The 23,661-nt window shown below is 36.8% G+C and overlaps 1 long non-coding RNA gene across 1 annotated transcript; it reads left to right on the top strand.

Annotated features, from left to right (window-relative positions):
- The first annotated feature begins 17,574 nt into the window (after positions 1–17,574).
- Positions 17,575–23,332, top strand: LOC115933788 (uncharacterized). Its single transcript, XR_004069645.3, has 5 exons — positions 17,575–17,596; positions 17,787–17,813; positions 19,904–19,949; positions 20,769–20,852; positions 23,074–23,332. It is a non-coding gene; the product is annotated as an uncharacterized lncRNA (long non-coding RNA).
- Positions 23,333–23,661: the final 329 nt, after the last annotated feature.

Raw genomic sequence — 23,661 nt, 5'->3', positions numbered from 1 at the left:
AATGCATACATTTGTCAAAAGTCACTGAAATTCTTTAGTTTAGAAAAATTTTATTTCAATAAAATTAATTTTTAAAAATTGAATCACCTCCTCAACAATGCAGACTGAATTATTAGTTTGGTGCAAAAATAATTGTGGTTCTTCCAAATGATAGGGTTATTGTTTTTTTTAAAAATGCAGTTCTCTACTGCTCTTTGTCTACTTTTTATCACCAAAAGAACATAAAAGTTAGCTTCTTTGACAAACGTGACTAACACTTGGAGGTTTTAGAGATGCAATTAATTGGCTGCATCTTGAAGATATTTCATTCTGAATATGAATTCATTTTAAATTCATTCAGTCTCACTGAAATTACTGAAATAACATTCTTTTATCTTTGGGATATGTCATTTGCTCCTGTAAACATATCTGGAGTACCATATGGACAGAAAATATACATGTGGCCTCATTTACTTTCTAGTAGAGCAATAGAGCTTATAAGAAAGAGAACGTTCGTTAGACAACTACTGTGTATCCAGTCCTACATACATGACCTAATAACAATTCTAAGAGTAATTTTGTCATCTACTTCAAAGATGAGGAAACCAAGCTTAAGTCTAAGATGAATACGAGAGGCAAACCTATTCTATAACTAAAAGTCCTCAAAAACTGTGCTTCTTATTTACCCAGAAATTCTTATTAATAGAATTTGTTTAAAACAGAAATAGACAAACATTCCATGCTCATGAATTGGAAGAAGCAATATTGTTTAAATGGCCATACTGCCTAAAGCAATCTACAGATTCAACACTATTTCTATCAAACTACCAATGTCATTTTTCATAGAAATAGAAAAAACTGTTCTAAAATTCACACAAATCAAAAAAGAGCCCATATAGTCAAAGCAATTTTAAGCCAGAAGAACAAAGCCAGAGGCATCACATTACCCAACTTCAAACTATATGATAAAGCTACAGTAACCAAAACAACATAGTGCTGTTACAAAAACAGACACATACACAAATGGAACAAAATAGAGAACTCAGAAATAAAGCTACACACCTACAGCCATCTGATCTTTGACAAAGTAGACAAAAACAAGCTGGGGGAAAGGACTCTATTAAATAAATGGTGCTGGGATAAACTGGCTAACCATATGTGGAAGAAAGAAACTGGACCCCTACCTTTCACATATACAAAATTTAACTTGAGATGGATTAAAGATTTAAATGGAATATCTCAAACTGTAAGACTCCTAGAAGAAAACCTAGAAAACTCCATTCTGCATATTAGCCTTGGGAAGTAATTTATGATTAAGTCCTCAAAAGCAATTACAATAAAGACAGAAGTAGACAAGTGGGACCCAATTAAACAAAAGAGCTTCTGCACAGCAAAACAATCAACAGAGTAAAGAGACAACCTACAGAATGGGAGGAAATATTCTCAAACTATGCATTCAACAAAGATCTAATATCAAGAATCTATAAGGAACTTAAAAATTCAACAAGCCAAAAACATATAACCTTATTAAAAAATGGGCCAAAGACATGAACAGACACATCTTAAAAGAAGACATACAAGCAGCCAATGAACACATGAAAAAATATTCAGTACCACTAATTATCAGAGAAATGCAAATCAAAACCACAATAAGATACCATCTCACACCAGTTAGAATGGCAATTATTAAAAACTCAAAAAACGACAGATGCTGGTGAGGCTGGAGAGAAAAGGGAATGCTTATACACTGTTGGTGGGAATGTAAGTTATTTCAGCCATTATGGAAAGCAGTTTGAAGATTTATCAAAGAACTTAGAACTATCATTTGACCTAACAATTCCATTACTAGGTACATATTCAAAAGAAAACAAATCTCTCCTACTAAAAATCTTTCTACATGTGACAAAAAGACACATGCACTTGCATGTTTATCACAGCCCTATAGCAAAAACATGGACTCAACGTAGGTGCCTATCAATGGTCAATTGGATAAAGAAAATGTGGTATATATACACTGTGAAATACTATGCAGCCATAAAAATGAATGAAATAATGTCCTTTGCAGCAACATGGATGCAGCTGGAGGCCATTATCCTAAGTGAATTAATGGAGGAACAGAAAAGCAAATACCACATGTTCTCACTTGTAAGTGAGAGCTAAACATTGGGTATTCATGGACATAAACAGTGGAACAATAGCAACTGGGAACTACTAGAGGGAAGGTAGGGGTAAAATGTTGAAAAACTAACTATTGAGTGATATGCTCAGTACTGGGTGATGAGATTATTTATGCCCCAAACCTCAGCATCACACAATATACCCAAGCAAAAAACCTGCACATGTACCCCTGGGATCTAAAATAAATGTTGACAAAAAAAAAAAAAAAAGAATTTGTTCAAGAGAATATCTGCACAACCTAGAGTGTTTGATTAACATGCAAATATATTGGTTCCCAGACCTACTAATCAGAATTTCCAAACATGGGAATTCGGAATTTGAATTTCTGACAAATTTTCCTGGTGGTTTCCAACTAGCTGTAAAGTTTAAGAGCTACAGTTACACACAGCACTCAAAGTGTAGTCAACGTTCAATAAATGCCTGCTAATTCGGAATTGATTACAAATGTTTACAGATTTTTCACCTGAGTTTTGGATGAGAATTAATTGCTTCTCTTAGTGTCCAGTAGTGTATATCTGGGATTTCTCAGTCTTGGATTCAAAAGTTCTTTGCTTTGGTTTGCAGTCTCTGCTGTCTCTACATACATTTTATTCACAATAATTAAAGATCAGAGAGCTTTATTATAGTTGTGAAAGGAGCTTGCAGCTTATTAAGTGCAAATGACCCCTACAATCTATTAGGTCCAAGTTATTTACAAACATCACTGTTTGAGGTGCTGTGGCTATTTTTTAACACCTGTAAAAAGACAAATAGTAAACTCTCAGGAATTTCTATCATCCACTCTTTATTGTGGGTTTTGTTTTATTTTCGTAGTTTGGCTCCAGATTTTGTTCCAGTTCATAATCAGAAAGGTAATAGACAGGTTATATTTTTTTCATATGGGATTTTCCTCAGTCTGTTTCTATATGGAGGAGAGCAAAAGGGCAAATGAACATTGGATTCCAAGCATATTTGTTCATCCTTACTGAATAAAATAGTTTTTAATTTTCTTAAATGTTCATCTGTTCTGATTTTCTTATCCTTGCAGACAGTAAATTCATTGGCCCAGTACATTTTTATTCTGCTCATCTAGCTTGAAAAAGTTATTCAGTCTGTCATTTGTTCTCCTTTGCCACCAAAACAACATATCCACCAAGAGCTGCAGAGCCAGGGAGCAAACCTTTGGACATGTGTATTTGCCTTGACCTTTGACATAATCTTCACAAGACCTGTCCACTTTTCTGCTGCAAGAATGTTCTAAATGCATTTCGTGTAAATCATTTGTTTGTCTAATTTGGCACTGAAGGTGAAGTAAAAGAAGAAACTATTTAATGCATAGGCTACATCTTAATAATGATAAAAGATGTAACCTCAAAATTCTCCAGATTGCTTTTGGAAGAAATCCAAGATCAAATGATCAAATGATCAGTTGCTGGGTGCGGTGGCTCACACCTGTTATCCCAGGGAGGCTGAGATGGGAGGATCACTTGAGCTCAGGAGTTTAAGACCAGTCTAGGCAACATGGCAAAATCCTATCTCTATAGAAAATACAAAAATCAGCCAAGCACGGTGGTGTGCACCTGTAATCCCAGCTACTTGGGAGCCTGAGGTGGAAGGATGGCTTGAGCCCAGGAGGCAGAGGTTGGAGTCAGCCTTGATCATGCCCCAGCATTGCAGCCTCAGTGACAGAGCCAGACCCTGTCTCAAATAAAATAAAATAAAATAAAATAAAATAAAATAAAATAAAATAAAATAAAATAAAATAAAATAAAATAAATATATAATCAGTTGGCCTTTTACTTCCAACAACTAATTCCTCTGTGTGTGTTTCTATTTTTTTTGTAGAGATGGGATTTTGCCATGTTGCCTAGGCTGGTCTCAAACTCCTGAGCTCAAGTGATTTGTCCACCTTGGCCTTCCTGCGACTACAGGTGTGAGCCACTGTGCCCACCAACTGACCATTACATCTTTATGGTTTTCTTCCAAAAGCAATCTGAAGAATTTCGGGATTACAGCTTTTATTGTTATTAAGGTATAGCTTATGCATTAAGTAAGTTCTTTTACTGTGTGTGTATACGTGTTTGTGTATGTGTGTGTTTAAATATGGATGATTAAAAAAAAGCTGTAGCACTTAAAACAGTGATGTTTGTAAATACCTTGGACCTAAATACTACCTAACTAGCGTAGGAAATTTATCCCCAAAAGTGAGAATGATCAGTCCAGTTCTACATGTCCTTCGTTTAAGAGGCTGCAGTGTTTGAAGCTTATATTGCAGCAAGTTTTAAAAGTTTCCTTGCCAAATCAAATGGATACAATGTAATTATTCTGTCATTCCAAAAATCTCTGAATGTGACCTTAGGTTATTTCCTAAGGCCTCTAATGTATTTGTTTAGGGATCATCAGTTCTAATAAAAATTGTGTTTGGGGAAATCTGGATGATTGCTACATAGCTTTTGAGCTGGGTTCAAAGAGACTTCCAGCCTCCCCTTTAGATTCTTCCATTTATTCTTTCTACTCATTCACTAATCTCAGGTTTTTTTAAAATGTAAAATGAAGATAATAATTGTTGCAATCTCCTTAGGGAATTTGTAAAGATTAATTTGTTAATTAGTCAAAGTATTTTGAGATCTTAGAAGAAAGAGGTTTCCTAGTTAAAGTAAAAAGATATCACCATAATTTGTGTGACGTTCTGCTTTATGGGTGGGATGATCCTCTTTTAAAAAGGTCACAGAAATTGCCCACAGGCATGTAGAATGACAACAATCTAATCTTCTCTATTGCACGGCTCTCTATCCTGACACCATTGTTCCCTGTTTCCTGGCTTTCCACCGGCACAAGCCTTAAACATTGAGCAACCTTCTGGCTTGGAGAAAAACTAAGTGCATATTTGCCTATATTCCAAAACCAAGATGACGTATACTTCCAATTAAACAGATGTGGTCAGCCGTTGATCGGACCCAGAGGAGAAGAAAGTAAATGCATCCAAAACAACAATGAGTAGGAAATAGGGGTGAGCAAAGGTGAGTGGATGCACCATGTTTCTCTTTTCCCATCATTGTGTTTCCTTTCCTCTTACTTGTCCAAGTTTCCCCTTTTTCCCTGTAAGAAAAATTTTCCAAGATTTTTTTTCCTCCTGGCTTTCTTTGCATGGACATAAGCAAAGGTATGTCCAGGGTTAGCAAATCTTTCCCATTACCTTCCAAACACTGACAGCTGAGCAGGAATTTTGAATGATGCTCAATATGTACTGCCAATTTCAATAATTCAGTGACTTAAAGATCCACTGGTAGACTCTCCAGGCTCCTGAGTGTTTCTCTTTGTGCTTCTGGTTGCTCCCTGCTTATATGATAGCCATTTCATTCAAAATTGCCAAACAAATTTACAGAACCACGGAATGATTAAGTTGAATGGAGATGCAGAGTCCCCACTCCAAATTCCCTCTCTTCTGTATTCTAAACAAAAATCCCCTCCACAGCATCTCTGGAGAATTTCATCCAGCCTCAGGTCAGACAACTCCAAGCACTTCTTTAAAAAAGCATGTGTCTGGCATGAATGATCAGAAAGTTCTTCCTTACCCTGAGCCAGAATCTGCCTTCCTGTACTTTTTACTCTTTTTATTTAGTTTTCCCCTTTAGAGTAATATGAAATGAATATTATCCCCTTTCACAGTCTTTCTCTCCTAATTCTTTCCTGGTCTGTGTTAGGCAGCTTTAGTTCTTAACTGTCTCTCTGTGTGAGGTCCAGCGTACTATCGAGTTATGGCATAATTGACTCATATTGAACTTGTGTTAACCACAAGGCCTTGTCTTTTCCATATAAATTGTTGTTAATCCCCCTCTTCCTCATGTCACACCTATCCAGATGATTTTTGGAGGCTAAGTGGGAGGGCTTTATTGTATCCCCATCAAATTTTATTCTGTTAATTTGAGTCTGTGATTCAAAAACGCTTTCCAGTCTTGATCTAACTTAACTATTCCTCCCTCCTTTGAGTCATCCACAGAGTTGAGATCTGCTGTCTAAATAGCTTTCCAATAGCTGGTGAGAATCTGAAGAAAGAGAGCCCAGGCACATGTGAGTGCAAATCTCCTCTGAGGGAGTGTAGCAACGGCTTCAGTGCTTGGCTCACTTTCCCTCAAATCCATTTCCATTTTCCTGCACACCAACCACAAGGGTGCTTTCCCATTCTCATCCAGCAACCATTTTTCTGGAGGGCTGCCTCAGGTGGCTAGAGCCACATTGCCTATGCTCACGGAGAGCCTTTCTGGGAATAAATGGTTTCCTGAGGGCAGCCCTTAACCAGTGATGGTTGGGGACACTAGTGTAGAAGCACTCCAGCTCTCTTTTAACTAATATTTCTGAGGTGCAACCTCTACTATACTCAGATCTCTCCTGCAGGATTCAGTCAGTGTAGCCTCTATGAGTCTTTTCCAGGTAACATATCCAAGGGCTTGGCCTCCCAGTGTGAATGTGTGTGCATGTGTGTGTGTGTTTATGTATTACATATAAAATCAACATCCATCCCCTAATTCTATTTGTTTGTAACGGCTCCTATATACACATATAGGAGTGTGTGTGTGAACATACATATTATTACATGTAATAATATATAATTATATATAAATACGTATCATATATTATAAAATTATGTTATTTAATATATTATAAATTATATAACATAAATTTAAAATGTTTTTATAAATATATAATTATATATTGTATATAATATATAATTTATAAATATGTTATATATTTATACATTTAATGTATCTATAAATATAATATACACTATCATGTAATATATAATAGTATATATTATAGCATATATAGTATATTATACTATTATATAGTATATATTATAGTATAGTATATATTATGTATAAAGTAGATATTATAGTATTATATATACTATGTATAAATAGATCAAGCTATAAAAGAAATAGGTTATACTAAGTGCAAAATATATATATGTATGTACTTACATACACGCACACGAACACATAATATATATACTTCTATAAATTTTTGCTGTTAGTATAATCTATCTATATGTATATATTGCACTTAGTATAATCTATTTCTTTTATAGCTTGATCTGTTTATTATATCAGTTTATACTGAGAGAAGAATGTCTGGTAGAAAAAGTTCTTTTCTCATCCACATTCTTGCAGCAACAGTAATATAGATGTCTTCTTAATTGGAAGACTATTCTCCTTATTAGAGAATTGAACAAAAGTGGAATAAAGAAACTGTGACTTTTTATTTCGTGCTTAATATTATAGTATATGCCCCTATTATTGTCTCCTTCATGATTGTTTTTTGCTCTGAACGGCAATAGTCAACAATAGTCAAAACGGCATTTTGACTATTGTTACAAACTGAAGTCATTCTGGAATATATCATTTCTGACTGCTTTTATCATCATGTGATAGGTGAAATGTCCATCAGAGCAAGTATCTAAGAAATTCCAGGTGTTTATTAGGATAAAGTGGTAGGAAGTTGTGTGGCTATTTGTATTATAGTTCTCTATTTCTACTTGCACATGCTCTGTATTAAGAATGTAAAAGTAGAAATAGAGCTTATAGACTACTTTGATAGAAATAACTGTATATTCCTATAGCAAATGCTCTCTATCTTCATATGAAATATTCCTGCCTCCCACGAATGCTTATACACTTGAGTGCAGGGGTTTCCAAGCATTGAAACAGTGTTAACTCCTTCATCTGTTTACCACATTTACCTGAATTAACTTAGGGAAGTCTTTTCTATTGTCCTATGCTATCTCTGAGTCCAGTATTTATGATTTTATTTTTGCCTCCCTTTTGATCCTCAGACATTTTTTTATTCAATGAATCTAAGTATGCTTTCTTTTGCTCTTCCTATTTCTAGATGATCTCTCCTCTATTTTTAAAAATTACTTATTATCTTGTGGGATCATATCAAAAAAAACAATTTCAATTTTGTAAATGTAGGTATAAATATACATATACATATATACATGGATAACTAAATAAGTTTTATATCTGTGATCTCTATTGTATTCAGACTCATAGTGGTAATGTGTTACTTTCATCTTGTTTCAAATTTAATTTTATCAGATAATAGGATTCTAGGCCTTAAAAATACTTCAGATAAAATCTCATTCAAACCCATACTTTTGTAGATGCAGAAATTTAGAATAAAAATTTACATAACTTATGAAACTTCACAGAGTTAGGTATATTAAGTGGTCTACACTTAAAATGCTGGTTTCCTGTCAAATATTGTTAATTTATCACATTGTTCATCCCACTCATCACCCGAGGAAGCAGGTAGTCATGAGAAGGAAAAATGAAGAAAAAGAAAATCAACTATTTTATCTTCCTGGTTATAGAGATACTGAAACATGGAGCTGTAAGAAAATATATATTTTAACTGAATTCAGGAATTGCCCAGTGATTTTCAGTATTCATACAACACTTGAATACTGTTAGGTTAAAGAATAAATTGAAAATGGCAATCTATCTTAGAATTAAAACATTTGCATTTCATATACACAAGCATCACCAGAGTAGCAGTATTATGATTCCAGCAGCACTAGGTTGAGCATGAATGTGTTTGTCGTATTCTCTGTTTCTCTTAGCTCCTTTTGGTTGAATTGGCAAATTAACCAACCACCAGAGAAACAACAGGTCTGAATGCATGGGGAAACCTGCTTGCTCAAGCTTATCAAAATGCATATTTTAAAAATATTCAACAATTCACTTTGAAAAATGCTCTGGAACCTAAACCCAGCATCAGTGAGCTGTAGCAGATGCACTCGGTGGTGACTTGTAAAGGTTTGTAGAAGACGTGGAAGTAATTCAAAGAAAAGAGAGACTTTCCTTTTTTAGTGGAGGGAATGAAGAATAAATTTTAGAAAGATATACCATTTATGTTGAATTTGAAAGGAAAAACATTTAGTGTTCATGCCCAGGCTTGGGCTAAGCCCCAGAAACCAGACTGGACTAATGGCAATCCAAGCACCATAATTAGGCTGAGACAAAAATAAAAGAAGAATATCCTTTTTTTCTTTTTCCTTTTTCCAGGTGACCTGAGACACTGTGTATGCTTGAATTCCCCCATTGATCTTAATAACATGTATGTCTTTTTGTTTTCAGCTAATGAGTGGAATAGCCTGACAACACTCCAAGTTGTTTCTCACATTTCCACTGGGTATTTTTCCAAAAACTCTGCATGTATTTACTCGTCAAATATATTTAACACGATAGAGTGTTTTTCCATCTAAACATACTCTAGTGAATCCTTCTGATAACCAAGAGTAATTCATATATGTATGCTTTAGATAAAAATTTTCAGTATAGAGTTGGTTTGAAAAGTTACTCAGCTTCAATCCAGTGGGATTATTTTTAACCCTCTTAGAGATTACTAGTGGAGCAACTAATATAAGGGAACAGAAATATAAATGGTAAAGAACAAATATGATTTCTACTCTAAGGGAGATAAACATCTACTAATGTATGAACAGATCTCAGTTGATATCAAAGAGGTTGTGAACAATGCTAGTTTCATCTCATTAGTTAAGGAAAAAATTAAAGAGGAGAGAGGATAAAGTCCTGTTTTTTCTACTTGGTTGGGAGACTATCATCAACATTGGCTTTAATCTTTGGTAATCAACTTTTCTAGCCACTGAATAGAGAGTGAAGGAGGGTTTGTTAGTGATTTGAGTGATTTGAGTGACTGAGCGTTTGTTAGTGATTTGAATGATTCTCAATCTGGAATCAACTGAGCTTTTTCTACTTCCTGACGTACTGGCAAATCATTTTTATGAGCCCTTATATGATTCATTGGGCCATTTGGGGAGGGTCAGAGGGCAAGAGTGCCATTTACCAGAGCAAGTTTAAGTTGGGGAAGGCAAGGTCAGAGGGGAAGAGAGACCCTCATTACTCCAGGAAGATTCTGGGGCCAGCTCTGCGCCTGCCCAATTGTGTTAAGCTCACACTGGGTGTTTGTTAACACAAAGCATTAGGCTGCAGGTGTTCTGCACTCTACAGAGTCTTCAAAGATCAGCTTCAAATGTTTCTGTTACTATAAAGAGGATTAAAAGGACTTAAAAACATAGCAGGCCTATCCAACTGCAAACATATTTGCCAATATTTGCCAGGAGAGGGGAAAAGGGGGTAAGTTATATCAGCTAGAAGTCCTAGTAGTTGAGGAAAACACACTTTTTAGGTTTCTTTTTCTTTTTTCTTTTTTTTTTTTTTTTTGCATTTCTCTCTCTTTTTTTTCCTTTAATAGCCTGAATGGGGAACTGTAGCACTTTCAACTGGAACTCGTTAAGAATTCATGGGGCAGAAAATGTAAGGGGTTCTGGAACCAGAGACTTTGGAAGTCCAGAAATAAGCTATAAATAAACTGCTGCTAATATTCATCTTTTTTCTGATTTTTAAATATGCGTATTACACCAGAATGCAAATGTGGAATAAACCAGGTGATTTTTGACTTGAAAGCCTAGTTTACGTTAAGAGACACATTGACATTTATGGACTTACTTAGCACATATAGGTATCATAACAGTCATTACACCTTCTCGAAAAGCACTTTTGTTATCCCATATGGGTTGCATGTATTGACCAACATCACCTGCAGGTGAAAGCATGAAGGCCAGGCATCTGGAATCATGGTTAAGGTACTATTATTACTAATTATTGTTAATGGTTTTTAACATGAATTTCCAATTTCTTTGTTTTCAACTTAGCCCTCGTTCAATAACCTGCCTTTAGTAGTACTGGTTCCTCTACAGAGAATGTTGATTTTCAATAAGGTCTAGTGAAGAGACAGAAAACTGAGTCAGCTGTGTAATCTTAGGTAGATCAAATACCTTTTCTGACTTTAGCTTCTTTGTTGATCGAATGGGGGTTATAATAATCCTATGAATCTATCCACCTCATAAGACTTGATGTTTTTATTATAGGAATAAGGCTGAAACTAAAGATGACTTCTTAGCATGTTTTTATAGATAACATGTGAAGGTATACACAAGCACACACACACACACACACATGCTCGTATCTCCCATTTGCATTACACCAACTCTCGAATTTCTAGGGTAATATTATACACATTGGCTTGTTTAATGGAATTTGCTTCTGGAGGACACTGGAAAAAACTTTCATTTAAGTATTTTAAAATCACATAATGTGTGTTGCAGGAATTCCTGACATGGGCTCATAGACACTGCAGACTCAGAGATAGGCCTCAGAGGTCCTCCCCTCAAGGACTGCATGCAGACATTCAGTGTGCAATACATGCATTTTTGTGGAAAGAAGTTCTATAGCTTTTATCAATTCTTGAAGGAGTCTGTAGCCTTGAAAATATTTAATAACCACTCTTCTACAAGCTCTAAGAATGTAATGCAGTGGATGAGCCCAGAGGTTGTCTCTCCAAAGAGACAGATAGCTTTTGTCTGATTTGATGGCTCTCTTTTACTTCTCTTTCTTCCATTCCATCATCTGTACAGAAAGTATAAAATAATACATGTTTAAAAATGAAATTAAATAATGCACTTTTAACACAGCTTTTGGTAGTGTTCAGCAAATATTAGCTATTGTTTCCACAGGGAAATATCAGATAGCACCCTGAGAGGCAGGAGGGGTGTATTAGTCCATTCTCATGCTGCTAATAAAGACACACCTGAGACTGGCTAATTTATAAAGAAAAGAGGTTTAGTGGACTCACAGTTCCACATGGCTGGGGAGGCCTCACAATCATGGTGGAAGGCTAAGGAAGAGCAAAGGCATGTCTTACATGGTGGCAGTCCAGAGAGCTTACTCAGTGGAACTCCCCTTTATAAAACCATCAGATCTAATTAGACTTATTCACTATCAGGAGAACAGCATGCGAAAACCCACCCCCCCACCCCCTAATTCAATTACTTCTCACTGGGCACTTCCCATGACATGTGGGGATTATTACAATTCAGGGTGGGATTTGGGTGGGGACATAGATCCAAACCATATTAAGGGGCACACAGGAGACCTTGCCCTTGATTAACTTGCCTTTGAATAACTTGAGGAGACCGGATACATTAATATGAAACAGTAAAATAACAATGATGAGGATCTGTGGAAATTTCAAATAAATGATGCAGGCAATTTTACATGTGTTCAGCTTGAGGAGGAATCTGTGTAATTTGAGATATGAAGAATAGATGAAGAGTACTGAGCAGCATATCAGGAGGTTGAGGAGGCATGAGTTGGCTTCAAGTTGAGAAGCACCCAGAGATAAGTGTGGTCAGACAGGTCGAAGCAAGATTATTGAGAGTCCAGAATGGCATGGTGTGGAGTTCAGATTTTACCCGTAGGGGATAGTGGCCTTAGGTTATTTTGAGCAAAAAAAATTACATAATGAAAACAATATATTGGAAGTATTAATTCGGCATATGTGGGCAGGATGGAGTAGCGTGAGGAAGGACTGGAGTCAGGGAGCGAGCTGGGAGCCATGGCAATAACCAAGGTGTGAAGTGATGAGGGCCTGCCCCAGTATGGGAATATTTGTAGAAGGTGTATGGGGACATTGTATCCACCTTAATTGCTTATTTGCTACAATTTCAGCTTCCAACCACAGTTTGCCTTGGCTATGAAACCTTCCTGACTCTGAAAATACTCATTCCAGTCTTCCAACAGTGAAAGGGAGCAAGGAAGGAAGGTGGGAAGGAAAGAGGGAGGGAGGAAGAGAATTCTCGGAGCAGGCAGATTGGGCTTCTGGTGTGAAGACGGGGTTTTAAGCAACAGTAGTTTCAGGGAAATAAGGAGAAAAAGAGGTATAGATGTTCATTTGAATTTATCTAATTCAGGAATAACTTCCTTTAAAAGAACCAACATCACTGCAGAATGAGTGAATTTAATCTCCTATTTACACCAGAAAGGACCAGAAGATGCAGAGAAGAGGCATTACTCTTCTTATTGGGCTGCAGGGCCACCTAAGCTTGGGCTTTCAAACTTTTTTGACCATCAGCCCATAATAAAAAAATTAATTTTGCATTGCAATCAAACACATACAATGATGAATATAAACATAGTTGAAATAAGTGTTCTATAGAACATTTCTACTCTGACTACTTGTGATATTTTTTGATTTTTTTCCTAATCTATTTATTTTGAGATTTTTTACAAAAGTTGGTTGCGGCTACTTCAGATGATTTCCTGAACAATTAATGGATCACAAACTGCTTTTTACAAACCACAGACTTCTCAGAACTGGTGACATCACATCAGGATCTTCAGATTCATGGATGCACAGACATACGGGAATGTTTTACTTCTGTTCCCTACCCACCTGCACAACCCAAGCCTTTCTCCTCTGAAGTTTCATGAACTGACAATAAATGGAGGCAGTTGCTCTAGTAAGTTTAAAACTCAGTTTCAGAATATGATCTCAGATTCAGAGCCTGCCTGCAAACCTTCTGGCAATGCCAACTCATTCACTGGCTTGATGGCCCTCACTTGGGACACAAGCCCACACACAAAGATCCATCAACAAAGATTGCTCCTACTGAGTCCTGAACCCCGACACAATGACCACAATTGGTGCAGACATTTTAATATCTTGGGCTAGTTCCTTATATTATCCTTGGCTCTAGTGGACCAAGGCACACATAGTAACATTCTTTACCTGTAGTTAGCTGTAATTTCAAACTAGGTGGAATTCTTTCCTAGCTTTGAAACCACAAAATAAAATCAAAGAAATAGGATCCTTTGCAAACTGTGGCTCTGCATTGATGAGGAGGGGTGAAAGGTAAGCACATGGCCTCAGGTTGAAAATAACTTCTAAAATGTCTGATTTTAATCATGGGTCCAAATTATCTGGGCACACGGCGGTCATTAAAGCCTCCTGTCTAGAAGTCCCTCTTGTGTGTATGTGCATACCTGTGATTTAGCATTCTGGCTCAACAGTCAGTAGGACATCAAAGCAGAGAAGGAAAAGTGAATTAAGGCAATGAAAATCAATCTGGTTTAAGAGGATTGGGTCTTTCTATGCACTCAGCTAGTTATCACTATTCTGGAAAGAAAAATGTAGAGTGTCAATTCTAGGAGGCATAAATCAAAATAGGATACACAATTACTCCCACTTATGTGCTCACCTGGTTAAAAAAGAAAAAAGACTAAAGTTGTAAGAATAATTCTGGTAGAATGAACTCTAGTATTCCTCACTGGCCATTCTTCTTTTTGGAACGCTGGTTAACTTATAACCTGATTTTGAATATTTCCCTGGATAGTTGAGTCTATGTAGTAGACAGTGGTGAGTATTTTGGTAGGCCCCTGGTTTCCTTTACAGTTTAAAGATTGGGTAGATATGTTGTCTGCTCAATCTTCAAGTAAAGCTCCTAATTAAATGGTTCTAGAACTGTGGTGCATTAACCCCCTGAAAGGAAGTCAATGGATACAATTTTAAATTTTTATGGAAAATTTTGTGTGTAAAGGTATACCTCATTTTACTGTACTTCACTTTTTTTTAAAATTATACTTTAAGTTTTAGGGTACATGTGCACAACGTGCAGGTTTGTTACATATGTATACATGTGCCATGTTTGTGTGCTGCACCCATTAACTCGTCATTTAGCATTAGGTATATCTCCTAATGCTATCCCTCCCCTTTCCCCCCACCCTACAAAACTTTATTCTGTTTTGTAGATGTTGTGTTTTTCACAAATTGAAGGTTTGTAGCAACCATGAATTGAACAAATCTATTGGTGCCATTTTTCCAGTAGCGTGGGCTCACTTTTTGTCTGTGTGTCACATTATGGTAATTCTTATAGTATCTCAAATTTTTACTATTATTGTATCTATTATGGTGATCTATGATAAATTATTTTTGATATTACTATTGTAGTTGTTTGGGGGCACTATGAACTGTGCCCACATCAGATTGGGCACAGATTAAGCAAACTAAATCAATAAATGCTGTGAGTGTTCTGACTGCTCCACTGACCAGCTGTTCCCCTGTCTCTCTTCCTCTCCTTGGGCCTCCTTATTCCTTAAGACACAAAAGCATTGAAATTAGGCCAACTAATAACCCTAAAACAACTTCTAAGTGTTCATATGAAAGAAATCGTTGAACATCTCTCACTTTAAATCAAAAGCTAGAATTGTTTATGCTTAGCAAGGAAGGCATGTTGAAAGCCAACATAATCTAAAAGCTAGGCCTGTTGCACCAAACCAGTTAGCTAAGTTGTGAATACAAAGTAAAAGCCCTTGAAGGGTCCAGTGAACACAGAAATGATAAGAAAGCAAAAATAGCCTGATTGCTGGTACTGGAGAAAGTTTTGGCTGTCCAGACACAATATCAACCAGCCATGACATTCCCTTAAGCCAAAACCTAATCCAGAGCAAGTCCCTCACTCTATTCAGTTCTGTGAGGGCCGAGAGAGGTGAGGAAGCTTCAGAAGAAAAGTTGGAAGCAAGCAGAGGTTGGTTCTTGAGGCTTAAGGAAAATGCCATCTCTGTAACATAAAACCAGCAAGGGCTGACACAGAACCTGCAGCAAGTTATCCAGACATTTTGACTAAGATGAAGGTGGGTACACTAAACGACAGATTTCTGATGTCAGCAAAACAGCCTTCTATTGAAAGAAGATGACATATAGGACTTTCCTAGCAAGAGAAGAGAAGTTAATGCCTGGCCTCAAACCTTCAAAGGACAGGCTGACTCTTGTTAGGGGCTAATGCAGCCGGTGACTTTAAGTTGACGCTAATGCTCATTTACCATTCTAAAAATCCAAGAGTCCTTAAGAATTATGCTAAATTTATTCTTCCTGTGCTCTGTAAAAGTAACAACAAAGCCTTGATGACAGCTTATCGGTCTACAGCATGGTTTACTGAATATTTTAAGCCCATTCTTGTGACCTACTATTCAGAAAAAAGATTCCTTTCAATATATTACTTCTCATTGACATTTTGCCTAGTCACCCAAGATCTCTGATGAAGATGTACAAGGATATGAATGTTGTTTTCATGCCTGCTAACACAATGTGCCTTCTAAAGCCAGCAGATCAAGGAATAATTTTAATTTTCAAGTTTCATCATTTAAAATACACATTGTGTAAGATTATAGCTACCATAGGTAGTGATTCCTCTGATAGATCTAAGCCAAGTAAATTGAAAACCTTGTAGAAAGGATTGACCATTCTAGATGTCATTAAGAACATTTGTATTTATAGGAGGTCAGAATATCAACATTAACAGAGTTTGGAAGAAGCTTTTTACAACCCTCAGGGATAACTTTGAGAGATTAAAGTGCTGGGTGCCTGGATGATATTTCAGATATGAAGGGAAACAACAGTTAGCTACTTACCATTTTCTTCTTTTTTTCAAGGTGGATGGAGACTTGCTTACTAAGTTAAGTGATATGTGTGAGGATTCACACTGGAGAAAACCAGAGGGAGATAAATGATGCCACAGAAGAATGGGCATACTGTGTGGCTGAGAGGCAGGAGGCAGAGTGGATCCAGAGTGGCCAGAGTCTGCATAGATGGGAATTTCCAGGAGAAAGGAGAGAAGTGGGGAGCTGAGACTAGGAGAAGAACATTAATGGATAACGGGGGGAGCACGGAGATGGCCAGTAGGTGCTAGATAGGCTTCTCCTCTGTGATGTACATGCACCTCTCTTCAATAATTCCCCATTAAATTTGATTAAACATTTTATTTCTCATTGTGGAGTTAAATTTATTTCAGCAATGCATCAAAGTTCAGTCTTAAGGTGCAAGGCAAAGACTGAGTACCCAGGCTGAGACCTATGACATCTGGGTTACAAGTGTGAGGTAGCATATCTGGTAGCTGTGGATACTAAGTGGAAGAGTAGCCAAGGCTGGATCTTCTAAGAAATGTGTGGCTTCTTCAGAGAGCAATAGATCTGGCTTTGTATTTCTGATAGACAACTCTTACCACTTGTGTTGTTACACTACTGTGAAACTCTCTGGTTTCTCTAAGTATAAAAGAAACTCCTGTCTCTATTCGCTGGTCTTAAGAAAGTCAACATCTGGCTTGGTTTGTGACCAGCCTTCCGTGATCTTTCCTGGGCCAAGGGTTTTCCTCCCAGTCATTTGACAATTTGAGACACTGATGATGCTGTTTCATTTTTCTGGTTTAAGGAATGGTTCCAGATTAAGATTCCACAGTTGTCAGGGATGCTATTGTACTCTATTATCCTTTATCAGCTAGTGTATGCATTTGACAGCTACCCAGTTGGCTCTGATGAGGTGCAGAGAATCCAATCGAAGATAGGGCACATTAGCATACTGAGTATTTTATGCTGAAGGAAATTGAGAAAACTGCGGAAGCAGAAAGTTACCTCTGACCTTCTCTCTTAAAGACCCGCATGTGACAAGTGTCCTGCTCTATACACAGAGGGAAGGAACTACACAAACAGGCCAAGAAGAATCTGGAGAAACAGTCTTTTCTAAGCTCTCCCCAGTTTACTGACACTAGGTCATACCTCCTTTTTGTTTAATTAGACCTTTACAGGACTATCTATTCTTCATCAAACCTAAGCATAAAAATATACAGTTTTCCCTGGGTCTTCATTTCTGCAAGTTGTCATGTCAAGGAAAACTTATATTAAGCTTATATTAAATAAATTTGTCACACTTTTATCTTGTTAATCTATATTTTGTTGTAGGAGTCTCAGCCATGAACCTAATGGTGGGTAAGTAAAGAAGATATTATTTTCTCCCTTACAGCTGATAGCAACTCAGAGTCATCGTCTTTTCTGCATTACTGCCCTCAACTAAAGGGAATGTGCTTGGCCCAGGGGGATACAATCCCCAGACTTTGGCCAATCATTGGCTGACATGGGGGTGCAAAAGTCTAACCCCTCTAACTCAAAGTATGACCAGCTCTGTGGTACAACTTGTGCTCCAGAGCTCCTAGGGGGTCAGACTGAAGCAAGTCACCACCTGACACTAGGTGTTCAGCTTTTCTCCCCTTCCATTTCTTTTTCCCTTACTCTCCTTCTCTTGAGACTACTCCCCTAATAAATTACATAAACAGAATGTCTGTCTTAGGCTTTGCTTCCAGGAGCTCTATCCAAGACAATAGTTGAATCCAATCCCAAAGTATCAGCTGAATTCAAATGAACCTTTAGTCTTGATGTTCTCATTTTCAGATAATGGAAAATCTTTATTCATTCAAATATTCAAGTGGGAAAACATGAGTCATTCTGGATTTTCACAACTCATATCCAGTTACCAAATTCTGTTCGCTTCCTCTCAAAAATATACTTCAAAGATATCCACACATCTCCATACTGTGCTCTGAGTTCAAGGCTCCATAATCTCTCATCTCTGAAACAGACTTTGTGCCTCCAAATATGTTCTCTATACTACAATCATAGTAGCATTTCAGAATTTGGTGCATGCTTATTAAAATCCTTCAGTGACTCACTATTGCCTATAGCAGTGGTTCTCAGTGGAGTTTATTCAAAGCTTCATGAAGTGAGATATCATAGTCAAAGCAGATATGAAAATCCAGGTGTCTTCTAGTAAGCAGATATCTTAGAGACATTTGCAACAATGTAAAATAATGACACTCCTTCCTAAACTTTCCTTGTTTTGGAAGACATATAGTTATTTTTCCTAAAAGTATTTTATCTAAGTTTGCATATAATGAGCTTATTATTTTTAAAAAGTAAGTTAATAAATGTTTCTTAAAATGCATATTTCTCAGGTTTAAATTATAATATGATGAAATAAATAGCTGTGACTCATATAAACAAAAGCTCTTTAGGGTTCTTAATACTTTTTAAGTTTGTAAAGAGATTTTGAGATGGAAATGTTTGTGAACCACTGGCTTACACAATTAAGTCAAAAGTACCTAGAATGTCATCCAAGATTAGCCAGGACTTTGATCCCACCTTTCTCTTCATCCTCCTCTTTTGCCACTTTCTGCCTTTACTCTATATCTTGGTGTAATAGATGCTTTGGTAGCTGCAAACCCTGTGCCCCACACCCTTTAAGCCTGAGCATTCATTCTCCCAGCTGCTTGGAGTGCTGGCTTCTGGTAGATCTCAGATGAATTCCTTTCTGGGAATCCCTCAGTCACAGCATGCAGTCTCAACCAGGGTTTACCCTCCCTGGCTGAGGACAGCCTGAATTCACTTACTTGTCAAGGCAAGAATACAAAGGCCTGGACCATTTGCATCAATTTCCGATGCTGACTCTGCAGGACCATTCCAGCTCCAGAGAGTCCCACAAGCTTGGTCAAGGCCTGTGCTGCAACTGTGTCTCACTTTTCCCTCATTCAATCCTGAATCCTCGCTCTCTCACAGGTGATTTTTCCAGAGCTCCACTCAATAAACCTCTGCCTCAGAGGTGAACCCCTGCCTCATTCTGTTACCCAGGGAATCATCCCTTAAACTTCTGGTGACTCTGAACTGTTTATAAATCCCTGGACATCCCATTCTCTTTCATTCTACCTGATATTGTTTCCTTTACCTGACTACATCCTTCAATCTATATATCTAGATAACGTCTACATAATCTAGATCTCAATACTTACCTCAAATACTGTCTCTTCCAGAGGGTCTTTCAGGAGGGCTGCATGCTCCTAATTTGTGCCTGTGCAGTAATTTGTTCCTCACTCTATCAAAGACATATCATATTACATTGAAGTAATCTGTCTCCTCAACTAGCCTGGATGTCATAATGCCCAGGGCTTGCGTCTGATTAATTGTATGTCATTTATATGGCCTTCCTTGGAGAAGACACTCAGTAATCCTATATTAATCTCTTTTTTGAGGCTTGAAAAGTGGAGTACAGCTTCTGCATTTCTATACAACATTAAGGTCAGTAAAGAAGCCTTGTGTGGCCTTTCAGTTGCTGTTGCTTATGAAAATATTCTGCATTTAGAAGATATTTAGCCTGCTCTGTGCCAGAAAATAAAGTTTCTCTGAATCATAAGTCAGGGTTCTTGAGACCTATAATAAACTACTGAGGCAGATTTATTGAGCATTGGGGCCAAACTTGGGAATACGATGAGAACATACGTGTGAGAAACCAGCCGAGGAAGAAAGATTTGCATCTTGTGGGAATATGGTTATCCTACAGCAGCAAAATTTAATGAAAGTGTTTCAAGAGTCTCAGAAACCTTCCTGTAAGGGATCCCTAAATAATCAGGAAGTGCTCCTGGGAGAACTCAGAAATTTCCATATGATGGCATGTGTTGGCCAACGATATGTGTTCATGGCCAATATCTTAACTTTATCTTTTTGAGAGACCCTGAGCCATATCCAAACAGCTAAGCCACTCTGGAATTCCAAAGTTTTAAGGCAGTTTTTGTTACACAGCAATAGATAACTAACACATGTATCCAGTAAAATAAGTGAAATCTATTTCCATCATGTGCTTTACATTAAGATTCAACCAAAAATATGGATTGTCTAATATAACGTCACATCTTTTGTGAAGTGTTTCAAAATAAATTATCTTATTCACATTGTATAACCCTATTATGGGTGTATAATTAGGCAGATTTTTACATAGTAGAAAGCTAGGTCTCAAAGAGGTAAGGTGACTTAACCATGTTTTCACATCTAGAAAGTGAAGAAGTCAGAACTCACACCCAGTTCTCTCTGACCAGAAATCCCATTTTCTTCTTGCTACAGTTTCAAAGGACAGATGAAAGCAGAAGAGCAATAGAAGAAGGCTCTAGGTGCTCAGTTACTGCTACATCTTTACCATCCTACACGGTACACTCATTATGTTAAACCTTGATTGAAAATATGACATCATTGCATAATCTATATTTCTTTATGTTTGATCTAATTTTTCCAGAGTTCCTTTTTTTTTTTTCCCCCCGAGATGGAGTCTTCTTCTGTCACCCAGGCTGGAGTGTAGTGGCGCGATCTCAGCTCACTGCAACCTCTGCTTCCTGGGTTCAAGTAATTCTCCTATCTCAGCCTCCTGAGCAGCTAGGATTACAGGCACTCGCCACTGCGCCTGGCTAATTTTTTTGTATTTTTAGTAGAGACAAGGTTTCACCATGTTGTCCAGGCTGGTCTCGAACTCCTGACCTCGTGATCCGCCTGCCTCAGCCTCCCAAAGTGCTGGAATTACAGACGTGAGCCAGCGCACCCAGGCCAGAGTTTTTCTTTAGACAAAATATCAAGTGAAAAATCCACATATCGATTCTGGCTATTGTGAAGAAATAGGCTTTGTGAACGTCAGTTTGAAAACTATGATTATGTTTTTTATCTGGGTATTCAGACAGAAGAATAATGAAGATTATACCTCTTTATTATACTCCTGCCTACAGAATCACAGAAGAACAGATAAAATGCAACATTAAGGCATAAGCCATACTTCATGTTTATCCCTGTATCCTGAATACCGAATTCCATGTCTGGTCTATGTTAGATAATTAATAAGTAAATGTTGATTATTATAACATGTGATAGATGGGCAGCTTTATAAAACAAATAGACTCTTACCTTCTAGCCAACGTTGGTTAAAGATATATATAGCTGTATAGAAAGAAATGCATGAATCTGACAGAAAATAATTCAAACATGAAGACATTTCTTGATGGAGATTATTCAAGTTTTATACAATAGTACCAGTGAACGATGTCTGAACCTCATTATATTTAGTTATATTAAAGAAAAAGCTGTTACATTAAAGAAAATACTGAGCTATCACTTTTTCATTTTATCCAAGGAATATGTGGCATTTTTCATGCCTCATATTGAATGAAATTACTTGCTTTCTACATTTATTCTCTATTAGCATTTTGCCATTTGGGGTAACATTATGATTTTGATGAAGATAAGCATTTCATGTAGGAACATTTAAACAAGTTGAATTGCAGTCCATGTAAAAATTATACTTGTTTGCTTCATGAATACTTAATAATTACTTAATTATAAAAAACAAGCCCCAAAGTCTTTTATTAGGTTAAGGTAGAGAAACTAGCAGATTTTAGACTGTATGCTTAAGGGTTATAATCATTCTTATTGTTCTTTCACTCTTTTCCACTATAGTCTATCACCTGTCAAATTCTATTTGGAATACAGGGATTTTTTCGTTGTTGTTGAGAAGAAATTAAAAACAGATTTGTTTAGCTTACTATTCTACTTCCAGTGACTAAAATTGGTATCACTGTATTTGACAATGATGATGTCATTTCTGCTGTCTTTGAGGAATTTCAGCTCACACAATTTGGCATTGCAGAACCAGGCCCTACTAAGGGGATCCCATTCACTGAAAAATAATTAAGGAGGAAATTTCAACAAAACAACCAGTGTTGTATGCTTAAACACATTTATAGGAAGACAATAATATTGTTCTGTGCTAACAGTTGCTTGATTTCTGGTCTTTCAGGGAAAAAAAATGACAAATAGGTTTTCTATGTAGTTAGAGGGGTCACTTTGCTCAGTTTAGGCCACTTAGTCTTCTTCAATACTGAAGACGAAAACTCGGAGCTACACTGCCTTAGTTAAAATTCTGGCTCTGCCACTAACTAGTGTGTGATATTCAGCAAGTTGCCTAACTTATCTGTGCCCTGTCCTTAACAGAAAGATGAGGTTAATAATAGTATTTATTTCAGTAAGGGTATAATGAGGATTAAATAAACCAAGCTTACTAAGTGCTTACAATAGAGCCTGACACATAGTAAGTTCTCAGTCAAATTTAGCTACCATTCATTTATTCAACAGTAGTTTTATTATCATTTTTCTTATATAATTCTACTACAGTGTCTGTAACTCATGGAACTAACAGCAGTAACTCTTTCACAGAAGGTATTTTCTCAACATTGAATATGGTCACACCAAGGCTTCAGATTGCCATATGGGTTACCATCTAAAAAAGAAATTTATAATACATTCTCATAGAATTTCTCAAGAGGTCATGGAGAAAATTCCTCTCAATTCCATACGATTGATAAAATCATATTTCTTCTCTTCTCTGCAGCCTCTTTTACTTATGGCTAGATTCCCACTAACAAATGTTGGATAAGAAATACTATCTGAATCACAAGAACAGAGAGGTTAGGAGAAATAGTTTTGCTCACTCCTTCCATGTGGTGAAACATCTACTAATGCAATACTCCAGTCCTCTCTCTATCCTTACTCACATGAAAATGCAATGGTTCGATTTGTAAAGGTAAATAAACAGATGTGTTGTTTTGCGTGTATCTACATTATACTTGATATTTGAAATCTGCTGTCAACTCTTTGCCTCAGTAGTCTGCCAGTTTTACTTAGTAAGTGGGTAGCAGAGAGTCCAAGTCAAAAGATCTACAAGATTCTTTCATTTCATTTCAAAGATGGGAAATGACAGACACTAAAGCTCACAGAAGGCAAGTAATTCTCTCAAGAGTAAAGAATATATATGTTAATAATGCATTAAAATAATATTCCTTACATTCTGGTTATAAGTATACTCTCCAAATTGATTGTTTTAGTTTTTTATGCAGGAAACACTCTTAACCATTTATTCAACTTACTCCCCATAAGCATCTGTTTTTACATCTGCAAAGCAGGGATGTTCATAGAAAAC

Source organism: Gorilla gorilla, chromosome 1 (assembly GCF_029281585.2).
Source record: "Gorilla gorilla gorilla isolate KB3781 chromosome 1, NHGRI_mGorGor1-v2.1_pri, whole genome shotgun sequence".
NCBI lineage: Eukaryota > Metazoa > Chordata > Mammalia > Primates > Hominidae > Gorilla > Gorilla gorilla.
The sequence above is the reverse complement of the archived record's forward strand: the minus strand, read 5'-3'. Positions and strand labels throughout refer to the sequence as shown.